This window comes from Cupressus sempervirens, chromosome 2 (assembly GCF_028749045.1).
Source record: "Cupressus sempervirens isolate cs-2001-9-10 chromosome 2, ASM2874904v1, whole genome shotgun sequence".
Classification (NCBI taxonomy): domain Eukaryota; kingdom Viridiplantae; phylum Streptophyta; class Pinopsida; order Cupressales; family Cupressaceae; genus Cupressus; species Cupressus sempervirens.
The window spans coordinates 520999829-521015326 of NC_143119.1; positions in this window are offsets into that span (position 1 = coordinate 520999829).

The following is a 15498-nucleotide window of genomic DNA, read 5'->3' on the forward strand; positions in this document are numbered from 1 at the left end:
TATAGTAGATGGTTTTTTAGGTTTGGTTATAATAACCTTACCTTTCTTTTTTACAAGCTCTTCTTCTTCTTATTTCTTTTCATCTTCTGCATCATCTTCCTCAATGTCATCTCCTTTACCTTTAGTCAATAGGAGAGTAGTGCTAAATTGTTTCAATTTTGCTATTCGCTTCTTCCCTTTGTTGACCGCATCAGGGAGTTTTATCTCAAGTTCTATTCTTGCTTTTGCTTCATCATAAGTGCTAAAATATGTAGCTTTTGGATCAATAGGCTCATTTAACAATGCTTTAACAATATCCTTGTGTTGGTGAATAGATTTTTTTATTTGATTATGACCCTTGAATATCCAATCTTGGAACAATATCTAATTACAAATAGTTGAAAAACCACTTATGGATAAATAAGCTTTTCTCTAAATTGATAGGTACAGCTCCCTATGATAGATTTTTAGTGAATTATGTTTTATTCCTAAAGCTAATTTGGGGTATGTTCTTGACCCAAAAATAGAAGAGGTAAAACCAAGTCAGACATAAATAGAATCTAACTCAAGCAAATGAAGATTTCTAAAGATTTGATTAAGTTCATGTACCCACACATATTATGCATTCGTGAGGCTTAATAGCACTCTAGCCAACATCCAACTTAGCTAATTTGAATCTAAACTATAGTTAGTTAAGGGGAAACACTTAAAGAGATTTCTCTTCAAACAAATAATAACAATTCTTATCACATTTTCTCACTGTCTCAAAATAGGGGAGTGAAACTGTGTTCTTTCCTTGCTTCAATTCAGACAAAAGAGAGAAGAAAAAAAAAACTAGAAATGACAGAAAATGGAACAGGAAATAATTGACACAAAATATCATTAATTGTCTCTGCAACATCAAGTATCTCACACCAAAATTTTTTTGACCTTTCATTAATCTTTCAATCTCATACATATACAATTTCAAGATGACTGTTACAATAGAAGCTCAATCAGTTCATCTTCTCAAAAGTGACAAATGGCAAGGCACCAATTTTTCATATTACAATAATTACATAATAAAACAAAAAGGAGGCAAAATATGAATCACTTTGACTTCTTCCCCTTTTTTGCTTTTTCTCTATAGGCTTTTATGGAAACTATGATCAGAATAAGCTCTTCATTCCTAGGTATGTGGATATTAGTATACCATAAGAGCCATTTAGAATGCTCTCTAGCCAATTCCTTCATAGTATTGGATTGATTTGGCAGTTCCTCTTTGGCCACGTGTATACATCCATTGAGTGCTTGTAGTTCAGTGACCATGTCTTGACTATGGAAGTTTATATCAGACAAACTATCTAGAAATCTAGAAAATTTCTCCTTCATGACATTGACTCTAATAAGTGCTTTTCCTTGGCCACTAGTTTGTAAGTCTATATGTAATCCCCTCAAAATTTCAAACCCTTTTTCCTATGTCTTCTTCACCTTATCCTCTATTTCTCTGAGCCCTTTCTCTATAGACTGGATCATCTCAGTTTTAAACTATATGCTTTGAAGCCACTCAAACATAGGCTCATCTCCCTTTGGTAAGATTTTTCACTTCCACCACTTCCTTGACCTTTATTTGGATGATCATCTTCAAGAAGGAGATGCAATCATTGCATTTCACCCTTTCTCTGGCCAGAGTATTGCTATTTGATATAATGTTATCTTTTTCTATCTCCAACCTTAAGATAATGTTACCTATCTACTCCATAATTGAGGCTCCTTCTAATTTGAGCTTCTCAACCCATTCTTTAGCAATCTAGCCATAATGCCTATCTTCTTGGAGTTGAGAGATGAGGGCCTGAACTTCAGCAGCAGTAGGATTTCTAGTCACTGATACTCCAAAGATGGCTGCTAATAGAGTGACTAGCTGTCTAATGAACTTGTTTAATTCTTCTATCTCATCCTTCATCTTAGTCTTAGACAACTTAAAACTCTCTAGCTGCCCTTTGATCACCTCATTGGTTGACTTCCATAAGCCAACTTTGGTATCATTCCTTGCTTCACCAAGATCCACAAAATGCAAAGTAAAATCTTTGGTTGTCATGTCCTCAATCTGCCCTCCCTTGTTGGGCTTGGCAATCTCCATTCTTAGGTGACCTGTCTCTAAATCTTACCCAAGTATGGACAAGGTATTTTGCTTCTTAACTCTTGTCAATGTAGACCCAAAGTAGATAGCAAGAGATATAGTATCTTTAGCAGAAGTGCTCTCATATTTCCTTTTCCTTTTTCTCTCTAGAGTATCCTCTAACTAGGAGTCGGTACCTATCACCTTGGAAGTTATCCCGAGTGATTCTATGTTGAAAATCTTCCTCTTAGCTGGGGTAATTATCATTGAAACTAAAGAAAAAAGATTTTTTGGATCTTGGGAGATGAGCTTAGAGGAGCTCTAGCCTTTATCCACTTTTGGAGTCTTCTTCATAGCTTCATCCAACTCAGTAGACTCACTACTACTAATTTTTCCATCTCCTAAGTCTACTATCTGTATTAAAGACCCACTTGGTTGTAGAAGTGTGGCACTTGCTAGTAGAACAGAGCTATGATGTGGAGAGGGAATTGGAGTAGTGTGGGGAGAAGAAATAGGGGAAACATGAGGTGATGGAACTGATGTGACATGGGGTGATGGAATTGAGGTAGTTGTGCTATCCTTTGGTTCCTCCATCTTCTTTTCCTCAGCACTAGTTTGGGTTCCTATGACTGGGAGGGGACCATTATGACAGGTCTTAGCTATAGGGACATTCTTATCTAGAGGTTGATCCCCTCCATGTGAAGGTTGAGCTGGCCCTTGAGTGGAAGCTATGGTCATGCCTGGTGTAGCACTTTGAGATGAAGTATGCATTACGGCTACTAGAGAAGCTTGAGTGGTTGCACTTTTACTCTGGCTCCTCTTGGTTGTCCACTCAACCCATTTCCCTGTTCTCTTGATGATCCTAGCCATCATGATATCAAGATTCTCTTCCACATCTACATATGGCTCAGAATTAATAGAAATCCCCCTTAACTTAGTTAAATATGTATTTCTATACATATTTTGACCATCATCCTCCAAGCCTTCTACATCAAAGTTGATACTGTATGTTTTGATTTGCTCCACTGTGAACCTAGCAAAAGCACGATCTCTACTTTTGAGCTAATCTCTATAGTCTACCGAATAATCTTTGATAGTGTTAATGTGTTTGATCACACTACCAATATATAACACCTCTCTCGCATATCCATTTGGATCGAACATAGGTCTCACGACCTCATATTCCTCCAACTTGTACTTAGTCTTGAATGCTTTGACATATTTTTAGCATATAAATGAAACTCAAAACTGTAAGCTCCAACCTTCATAAGGAATTCATACCCTTTATTCTTCAAGCTTGCGCTTAGCACATTCACCTGGATCACTTCCCTTATGATCTCTATCAACACAATCAGATTACTTGGGTATCTGGGCAGCTTCAAAGGAAATCCGTTGAAAGCTGCAAGATGCAAATAGGAAAAGGATGAGAACTAAATTAAATAGCTACCAAATTGATTGATGGCCACCATTGCCTCCAAGCTAAACCTCCTCTCCAAGCATCCTTGGAGTTCCATACAAATTCTCATTGTCAATGAGTCATTAACTCTAACATATTCTATAATTTCAAGCATGGATAAAATTCATAGTTTTTCACATCATCAGGGAAGTTCGTTGTTCTAGGAAGGTGTAGCCATAATTGTAGAGAAGCTAACATATAAATTAGGAAAGAAGACATGTAAAAGGTATTGTAAAACTTTGCAACACTGAGGGCTCTAGACAAATGCTCACTTACCTCATATGCCCAATCCACATAATGTGTATCTAAACAGATGATTTGTACTAGAACAAAATATTGTTCAATAAAATTAAGTGCTTCTACCTCACCTTTCAATCTATGCAAGAGAACCAAAATGTCTACGATCTTGGGCTTGAGATCAATGCCAAATAGAGTCTTAGGAACCTTACTCTTAGCACCCCGTAGCTTTTGGAACCAAGACCTCATAATCTCTTTTCTCCACACCATTTTCTTTAAGGAAAACTTAGACATGGCTCCTCCTACTGTCAACTCAAAGAAATCTTCCTATTCTAGAACTTGGAGGCAATTTATCACAATTTTCCTATCAATAGAGATTAAAACTAGATGATCAGGTAGTAAAATTTGTTTGGTATTCGGGTTGTAGTGATTTACACATTCAACAATCAACTCATGAGCTTGAACTGCCACTAAAAATCTAACTGCCTCCACTAGCCCACTTTCTCGAAGCTTCTTAGTTATAGGTTGAATTGGCTCTGACCTTAGCCTCCTTTTAAAATCTTGCATGTCAATGAAATGGAGCAAGGTGTCTGTGACAGCAATGTAGACTTGATTCCATTCAGCCCATCGAACCCAACCAATCTAGTTGCCATTTTATCTGAGAAAGAAATGAATTGAAACCTTGAAATTGAAAGTAGTGCAGAGAGTAGAATTTGAAAGTATAAGAGCTATGAAAATGTTGTACAATTCAACAACATAACAATTTAATAAAAAGTGGTAATTTGAAAAACTATTATGTTTCTCTCTATATAGAAATCCCAATTTACTCGTTAATCTTCAAGATTCGCGCCACACGAGTGAATTAAAGGATAAATCCATTGGATTAGTAAATGTGGGAGTTTCTAATGGACTTTTCCATGTCTTTTCATTATTTTCATTGGCCCAACAATAACTTTCCTTTATTACACACTTACCTTCCCATTTTTCACCTAGTTCCAGAGAATTAAGAACGGAGTACTTCGTAAAGAGATATATGCTCAGCAAGATTTTGCTCACTATATTTCTCCAACCATGGTTAGCTTGTTTCCATTGTCATCCTAAGGTGTCTGACATGCAATTTGTGTACCCAATCTACTTGCAAAGTTGATTTCTTCATGAATGCAAAAAATCACCTTTACAAGTTGAAAACCTGCTAAGGGGAAGGCAATCTTCAATTTTCTACTAAAGCTCTGTTTACCTTCTAACTCTTGGGTTAGCATTTTCTCTAAGTTTGGAAAATCACAAAAGGACTGTGTGGATCAAAAGAGGGCCCACTTTTTCATTCTTTTTCCTTTGCAAATGCCTTTGGTGGAAAATTGACTTTATGGGTCGAAAGCTGGCCATGGAGAAGTCATTTTAGAGTTTTCTGCCTAAAGTTATTCTGAGCACCAAGGTAAATTTTGGATGTTGTCTAAGGCAGAATACTGTGATGAAAGTAAGACTTATCCATAGAAAGACTCATTCTCTTCTTATTTTAATCTGCAAACCACATTTACTAACGTTTGTGGAAAATTGTCTTCACGGGTTGAAAACCTACCGAGGAGAAGGCAATGTTTGATTCTCTGCAAGCTTCATTTTTCTTGGTGTAAATCATGATAAGCTATGAAAAAGTTAATCCTCAAAAGTAACTTTGTGAAAATCATTATGAAACACAATAATCTCCATCGAATTAGGTTCCAGACTACCCACAGACTCATGACAACAAACAAAACCCACCTGGTTATGTAATGTGGGAGAAGGGAAAGGTGGAAAACCCAATGGAGAAACTATTCACCTGAGGGGAAAGAAATAGATTTGGACATACCCAGACCAAACTAAGACATAAGATCTTTTCCACTTTGAAAAATGGGTACAGGATGAAAAGTGGGGCAACACCTTGGTTTCATCTGTATTAACCTCATAACCTAGAGGCTTAACCCATACAATTATTGGTCTAATTTCTTGTATGTACACTTTATCACAATCAATCATGAAACAAATATCATCTTTGTAGTCATCAAAAAGTTTCTTTGGAATCCTAAATTTGTTGTTCATCTTGTCCTTAAATGCATCAAAATAGTTATTGATAATACTAACATAGTTTTCTCCCATTTCTGATATATATTCATTAATTTGGTAAAGAATAGGTACATCATTCCTCCATATGATTGTAAATTTTGATAGAAAGAATTTTTGCACAGAGAAAAATAGACAAGTTAAGAGTGAACCAAACTTACAAGGATTGTTCTTTGAAGTTCTTATGCTCTCCATATTCTTGTTGAACTAATTCAACATCAACTCAGCTAGGTCAAATGACATATTATTTTTGACCACTTTGTATGCGAGATCCACTACTTCACATGATACATTTTTAAGCCTACTCAAGCTATATATCTTGTGTGCAATGACATGTATCTTGAAATTTAGTTCCATATTTGTGACACAATTCATCTTCATTCCCCTTCCATCCCACTCGACAAGGGTTTTCTTCTCCAATTCAACCCGACTTAGGGTTTTAGTCATTTTTGCCTTGGCTAGCATTGGGAGACCTATGGTCCTATGGATCATCTTCTTCATTATCACAAAAGGTTGCTCCAACCACAACTATTCATTATGCACATGGTTGAGGATAAATCTTATCCATTTGATTTGAAAGTCTCATGGCATGTGAGGGATGTGAGTCAAACCTTTCACTTCAAGGTGTTGATGTTTGGTTTCAATATGCCATTCATACATAGCTTATCCAAGGTTTCATCCATTTCAAGGGACATCAAAAATGTGAATGAATATCATTAATCAATAGTACCTTGGATGGAATTTGAGATTGTACTCCACTTGGATCTAGGGTTTTTGCGATAGCCAAACTTGGGTTAAAGTATGGTGCCTTCCATTCCACATCTCAAACTAACATCTCTAACCCTTTCTTAGTCTTGCTACTAGGGGATGCCATTTTCTCAATAGGGTTTGCAAGTACACAAAAATCTTTAACAGTAATTTGCACAGATTGTTCGAATACTTCAAAAATCACTCTGTACAAATAGCTTTGGAAAATTTGCAGTGATAAATGAATTTGATTTCACCTTTTTATCAAATTTTGCCTTTTGATCACCATAAATGCCTAGTACAATCATTCACTCAAATGATAGACTATCTTTGACTCGACCTACATTGAATGCTCGGTAGAGTCATCTATGACTTGATGTACACACAAAAATCTTAGTAGCACCCAACCTTGCTCGACAGGGTCTTGCAACCTAACCTCACTCGATAATGACTACCATTTTCTTGAACACTCAAAGATCCCTTTGCATCTTCAATTTTGATATGGATCTTTCCTTTTTGTTGACTATAACTGATGTAAGATGTTTGTTTTAGAATCCTAGTTCCAGTTCTCCTCATGAGAGATCAAGTGGAAATACTTGAGTCACCCAATTCTTGAGTGACATTTGCTTCATTGCTTAGACTTACATTCTTAGAAGATTTTGGAATCTGTTGTTGTCTCATCTACTTTCTAATGTTATCAACTTTTGCCTTCTTTTCATATTCTATTCTTCTAGCATTCATATAGTTCTTGCCAAGATGACCAAGTTTTGTACAAATGAAACATCTTTTGGTAGTGTCCCTTGTCCTCATGTGATGTTTTACATAGTTTATTCTAATGTGTCCAAATTCTCCACACTAATAACATCTGCACCAAGAGTTATAGTCCCAACCAAATATAGATTTTACAATTTGTTCTACTAGGTTCAATATCTTATTTTTGCATTCAGAAGATTTGTGCCCATGCTTCTTGCATTTGTGACATTTTCCTTTAAATTTAGGTTTCTCTTTGCATTCATTAGCTCTATGACCATGCTGATTACAATTGTAGCATTTTCCATTGAATTTAGCCTTCCCATTGCTCCAAAATTTGTTTGTTGTATGACCTATCTTAGTATAGTGACTACAAGTAGGTCTTTGATTCTTTTGAGCTCCTTGCTTGGATGATTCACCTTCTTTTGTATACCCAATTCCTGCTTGTCCTTTTTGTCTATATTGAATTTTCTCATTTAGTTGATCCATGTCTACTTGAGATTTCATCATCCTTTCATTGGTTTTCCTTTTAGTGTTTAGGTCATTCTACAATCTTTCATTTTTTGATCTTAGATTCATGATTTCTTCATTTGCATTGGTGAGTTGATCAATGAAGTTTGCTTAATGAAGGGATAGGTGTTGAATTTTATTGATCTTTCCTTCTATCTCTTCTTTTACTGTATTTTCCTCTTTCATGACTTTACACAATCTTATTGACTAAATTTCTTGCTCTCTTCTTGGCTTTCTTACTTCTTCTTGATGGTTACCATTTTTCTCTAATAGTTCTTTGATTGCTTCATTGACTTCATCTAATTTTCTTTCTAAATGGATGTCATCAATTCTTTCTTCAATGTAGAGTTTGTCATTCATCTAAATTGCAAGATCTTTTCTTCTTTTCAAGGATTAAGAAATTTGCTCCTTTGCTTTCTTGAGTTTCCCAATAGCCAATTCCAAATCCAACTTTTCATTGTCAATAGCCTTATCAACTCTGAATACCTCCATTGCCTTTGATCTTTGCTCAAGTTGTTAAACTTCTTTTCTGAGAACCACAAAGCTTTGATACCAATTATCAAAAATTTATATAAAAGGCTAAGTTACTAAGAGGGGAGGGATGAATCAATAACCAATAAAACTTAATCCTTTATTACCAATTAATCCTTCATGTGTATACTAATCTAATTGCATGCATAAGAAATTGAAAACATTAGAACATTCATAACACTTTTGACACACAATATGGTAACCCAGAAACCTTCCAAATAGAAAGTAAAACTAGAGTGGGGATGATACCCACAAGCTTTAGTACTATAGTATAAAGTTGGCATGTTAAGGCTTACAATGATCACTTCTAATGATCTACCCTGTTAGGAGCAATAAGGACTGCTAGGTCCACCTTGCAAAAGGATTTACAAACATACAATGAAGTATGCATTCAGTAAAGAGATTTACAAAAGACTGTTGAGTCTACCTTGTGAAAGGATTTAATTAATCCACCTATTAGGATGAAATAGTGGTTGATCTCTGATCTGCAACTTGGTTTGCTAAATGAGATTCCTTTAAGTGTAATGATCACCTTGCTATGATAGATAAATATTTGCTTCTCCCAATACTATTATAGCCCTTTTACTTTGCTCTTCTACTCTTTTCTGCTTGTTACATACTTTCATACTTCTTATTGGATGTGATACAATGCATTACATATATAACAATCCAAATTATAATTTAACAAAGTCTACTACAATACAAGTTTACACAAAAATACACAAAGTCGGCCCAACTACAGGAACTTATATTCTGAAGACTAGCTCAGTGAGGTTCTGATACTTAGCATCCACTATCAATGCCGAACATCATCATGCATTCAGTAGATGGAGAGGCTCGGTCCATACTAATCACTTCCAAGTAGTTTGAACTTATTCTACATTAGTGACTTGGTGAATACTACAAAACTTAGCATATAAATTGAATCACTTGATTCGCACTACATAGCTCAATCAATGCTATCACTGCGAGCTTGGTATAAACTGAATTACTTGGTTAACACTGAGTGGCTTGGTCAACATTGGATTCACATAACTACAAGTGCAAACTCAGTAAGCACTACACAACTTGGTTTGCACTGGTAAACACTAAGATGGTCGATTTGAACTGTTGATTACCAACGTGGTAAAAATTGCTCAACGCAAAATGAATATTGTTCCTTGAATTCAATAACAACTGTAGAACTTGGTAATTCTTGAAATGATTGGTTAACAGTATTACTATACAATACACTTGGTAGATATTAATTGTCTGAATAAGTGTGCCTCACTAATAAAAAACTTGACTGTAATGTCAACAATAGTGATGCCCAAATTAACAACAGCAGTAGATACTTGGGATGCAAAGATCACAAGGTCATGATAATGAAATGCAACGATCACAAGGGAATGACAATGAAATCCTAGATCTCCACATGACATATACATACATACATACATATACATCTATGTATGTATGTATGTATGTATGTATGTATACACAAAGATCTTTCTTATGGTGTTTATTACATCTTAGCACAATGAAAAAATTGATCTAGCTATGTACATATTCCAGAATCTAAATAATAAAACAATAAAACTCACTCAACCCATGCTAAGTGACTTAGCTCAAGATCCTACACAAAAATAATGCTAATTGTTCCTTTTATTGTACCCAATCTGATGACAATTCTAAAAGAATTTGTAATCAAACCAGGTAATCAGCAACTAGACCCATTTAACTGGGTTATGGCTTATATATATATATATATATATATATATATATATATATATATATATATATATATATATATATATATATATATATATATATATATATATATATATATATATATATATATATATATATATATATATATATATATATATATATATATATATATATATATATATATATATATATATATATATATATATATATATATATATATATATATATATATATATATATATATATATATATATATATATATATATATATATATATATATATATATATATATATATATATATATATATATATATATATATATATATATAATCTATATTCAATTGGTTTATGGATTCTGCAAGGAATGAGCCTCGTGATTATGACATTTACATACACAAAAGCAAAACTTACTTCTTCAACTCCTTACACTCAACTCTTAACTGAAGTTATTCTTCTAGCAGTGAGAATAGCTACTAGAAATTCCTAGGAGCCAAGGGACCTTGAACCTATGCTATTTTTTTTGTAGACTTGGGAGAAGTTATTACTACCAGCTTCAATACTTTGTTACACTCTAGATCATATAGTGATGCCCAAATTAAAAAAGATAGTAGATACTTGGGATTCTTGTAGGGAGAGTGTGCCAATAGATGCATAGTTACATCCTTGGCTTCCATTTTTGGGTGGGTGTATGGATCCTTTACATCCAACCATTTATTATAAATTGGGGAATGTGCTTCTTGCATGGCATGCGAGTGATACATCTACATATGCAATTTTATCACCTTGGAAAATTGTATTCGATCCTACTAGCTAGAAATAGTAGAATGTTCATTTTATTGTACGTAATCTGATGATAGTTCACACACCAATTTCAATTTCTCAATCCTATCCCTATCTCCCAAGTAGCTTAAAGCCCTCAACAAGGCAAACAATCTTCCACACATCTCACTCCCTTGTACCCTCCAAGATCTCAGGCTGACACACACACACACACACCAATACATCCTTCTCCACCATTCCACCAAGTTTCATGACCCTCTAATAGGTTTTGGGTTTCATCCTAAGCCAAATCTACAAGTTACACAAGGAGGCCTAATAGGGGCTCTTTCCTAGTAGCCATGTTTCATCAAAATAACACAAAACTCAAACAACTTCCAAAAAACTCTCAAAAAAAACTATATAATCCTTCATAAAATAAAATGACCTAACTAATTACAAAAGATGAGCTCTAGAGCACCTCTTTTGACCCCTTAACCATCAAGCCCTAGTTTTTAGGCTTTTAGGCTTAAACACATTGTTTGGTCTTCTAGGCTTCCAACCTTGAAACCCACAATGGATTTTCTTCTCCCATAACCATTTTCAACCTTCTAACTCATTACCTACCAAAGCTCAAACCTCCATGACCCATTTCTTGACCTTTGTAATGTGATTTCAAACTATCAGCACGTTGAATAGATTGACTATAGAGGCTCAAATGTTGTTGTAATACCATAGTCAAGTGGAGTTTGAAAAGATGCCAGTCATGAAAATATTCCAGATCATAATACCTTTATTCACACACATCAACAAGTAGCTTCACCAAGGGAAATGGAAGAGATTAATTATTTTCGTTCAAATCCTAACTACAAGGGAGGGTAACCAGCATACCAAACAAAAATCCAAATCCAACATGGCTTTCTCCTATTTGATCAAACTAATTATTTCCTTCACTAATAAACAAAAACTCAACTTTCTAAAATATAACCAAGAACTTACTGTCACCCTAAAAAAGGAATTAGAAAGACACATTATGATTGTACACAATTTTCCCTCCAAAAAGATGTGTTATTTCATTCCAAATCCTTACCATGTCATTCCAACCAAACTAGGTTGAAGATAATAAATTTATAGGTCACAACTATTGAGCTTACAACTTCATTCTTCCATGCTTGATCCAAGTAATGATTTGACTATTAAACTTCTAGCTTGCAAGAAAATTTGCAAAAAGTTTTACGACAATTTGTATTGCATTTTTTGCAATTTTACAACTTTTTAAACAAAAGACTTTAGATGCCTTAAAAACTATACCAAAACATGTAAAAAGATTATAAAACATGAAAATGATTTTTTTGATCAACTTTTAATATTTGACAAATTGTTAACCATCCTTTGACTTTCCTATAACCTTATTACAACAAGTAACCAACTTTCATAAATGCATGTTTAAGATTGCCTAAACTATCTTGTGTCATCTTGGATACTTATTGACCTCATATACTAGCCTCTTTAATGGTTAACGACCTTATTTAGGACCTAGAGCCCCTGCACCATACTCCCCTAGTTTGAAAAACTCAAGTCCCTTGAGTTGCTAAATGTTGAAGAGTTGTGCCATGCTTGATGATATCTTCCTCTATCATCCAGATTGCTTCCACCTTAGGTAGGCCTTACCATTTCACCACATAGTCCTTGTATATCTTGTTCCTAGTCTTTTTTATTGTCTTGGTATCCAATATGCACTCTAACTATAATTATTTGTTGGGTGGTAGGTCCTTCAACCTTTTTACTTCAACATCTGCCTTGCTGCTACTACTAGGATCTGTATTGATGTTGTCTCCTTTGTATAATTTTAGGTTTGCAACATTAAAAATGGGTGATATGCCTATCCCTTGTGGTAGTTCCAATTCATATTCATTGTTCCCATATTTATGTAAAATTTTGCAAGGACCTATCTTTTTTTCTATAGTTTGTCGTCTTATCCTTTAGGTAACCTATCCTTGTTTAGGAATGCCATGACTAGGTCACCAACCTTAAAATGAATCTCCTTCTTCTTCTTATCTACCTTTTCATTGTACTTAGTTACTAATTTCTCCAAATGATCCTTGACTTGATCATGTATTGTCTTCATTAACTCGGCAAGTGTCTCCCCTATGGCACTTCTAGACTTCATGTCTTTCAAATCCCTTAGTCCCATGGGTCCTCTTGGATGAACACTATATACTACTTCAAAAGGTGTCCTGCCTGTTGATCTATTAACAAAATCATTATATACATATTCATTTTGACTGATTACCTAATCCCAAACAAAACCATGTTCTTTTGTGAGACACCTAAGTAGATTTCCCAAGGACCTATTCCCCACCTCAGTTTGGCCATCATTTTGAGGATGATAAGCTGATGAATAAGCCAAATGTGTGTCAAGTTTCTTCCACAGGGTTCCCCAAAAATGCCTAGTGAATTTGGTGTCTCTATCAATCACTATTGTCATAGGAAGTCAATGAATTCTCACTAATTCTTTAAAGAAAATATTTGCAATCTGAGATGCATCATGGTTGCTCCTACAAGGCATAAAATGAGCCATTTTTGTGAACCTATCAACCACTACAAAGACCATGTCTATTCCTCTAGCAATTTTTGGTAACCCAAGGAAAAATTCCATGCTTATGTTATCCTAAGGTTTTGTAGGTATTAGCAAAGGCTGATATGATCCTACATTAGATGATGTACCTTTGGCTCTTTGGCAAATTAGACAACTCTTCACATACCTCCAAACTTCATTCTGTAATCCAAGCTAGTAGTAGAACCTTGCAACTTGTTCTAGTGTCTTATCTACTCCAAAATGTCCTCTGAGATCCCCATTGTGTTTTTCCTTGATGATGTTTTCCCTCATCGATGACTTAGGTATACATAGCCTACTTTCCTTAAACAATAAATCATCCTGTAATACATAATTAGAGAATTCACCATGAAAAGTGTTAGAATACTCCAAACAAGTCTTATAGGCCTCTTTGAAATCAAAATCTTCCTTATACAAATCCTTGATCTGCTCTAATCCCATAATTTGTAGTTTGACTTCTTGAACTGCAAATACCCTCCTACTCAAAGCATGAACCACCTTCTTCATTGTTCCCTTTTTGTGTTTTATTGAAAATGTAAATTATTAAATCTTCTTCACCCACTTAACATATTTATGGTTGATTTTATCTTATCTATTTAGGAAACTAAGGGCATGATTATCAATATACACTATGAACTCCTTTGGCATGAGGTAGTGTTTCCATTTCTTTAGTGCTTAAACCATGGAGTACAACTCAAGGTCATAGGTAGAATATTTTTCTTTGCTTCATTCAATTTTTCTAAGAAAAATGCAATGGGGTAATTTTATAAACTAAGGACTGATCCTATAGCATACTTGTTAGCATCACACTCAACAATAAACACCTTGTCAAAACTAGGTAGCACTAGGGTGGGTAATTCTGCCACTTTCTTCTTCAAAAATTGAAAACTCTTCTTTGCTATTTCAGTCCACCTAAACTTACATTTGATTCCTCCTTTTATGGTATCATGTATCGAAGCTACTATCCCACTAAATCCTCTAATGAATTTCCTATAAAAGGTAGCTAGGCCATGAAAGCTCCAAACATCCTCTGTCACCTTAGGACTTGACCAATTCAGAATAGCTTCTACCTTGCTAGGATCCATTTTTAGGCATCCTTTGGAAATCACAAAACCAAGATAAACTAATTCAAACTTAAATAGCTCACATTTTTCCAAATTGATGTGTAATTTCTCCTCATGCAACTTTTTCATCACCATTTCAAGATCCTCCAAGCACTCTTCTTTGTTCCTGCTAAATATCAAAATATCATCTAAATACTCTATTATAAATTTTCCAATGAATTGTACCAAAACTTTATTCATTAATCTCATGAATGTGTTAGGTGCATTTCTCAAGCCAAATGGCTAGCTACTTATATAGTCCCTTATTAGTCTTAAAAGTTTCTTTCCACTCATCCCCTTGTCTGATCCTAATTTGGTGATATCCTAATTTCAAATCCAATTTAGAATAAACACATGATTCTCCTAGATAATCCATTAGATCTTCAATTCTAGGCATGGGAGACCTATACCTAATTGTGATCTTATTAATTTCCCTTGAATCAACACAAAGCCTCCATTTTCCATCCTTCTTGGGTGCTAGAACTTATGGACATGCACATGGGCTCAAACTTTTCCTCACTAATCCTTTATTCATAAAATCTATAACTTGTTTACTTAGCTCTGCATTCTATTGTGATTTGAGCTTGTAAGTAGGCTTGATGCACAAGATTGCACCAGGCATTAAGTTAATCTAATGACTTATGCTTCTGATAGGTGGTAAAGATATTGGTTTCTTCTTTGTAAGTATGGAAGGATGTTGTTTTAGTAATTTTGTAACCTCTACAAGTATTGGTTCTTTACTTCTAACTTCCTCTTTTGGCTTGCCAATGAGAGAATACCCTTGTAAATCATCTTCTTTACTCATCTCCAATAACTCCTTGCATCTGATCAGTTTAACTACCCCATCATCTTGGTCCTTCACCATATGATCACGTAAAGGATCCATCTTTAATTGTCTACCATTCTTCTC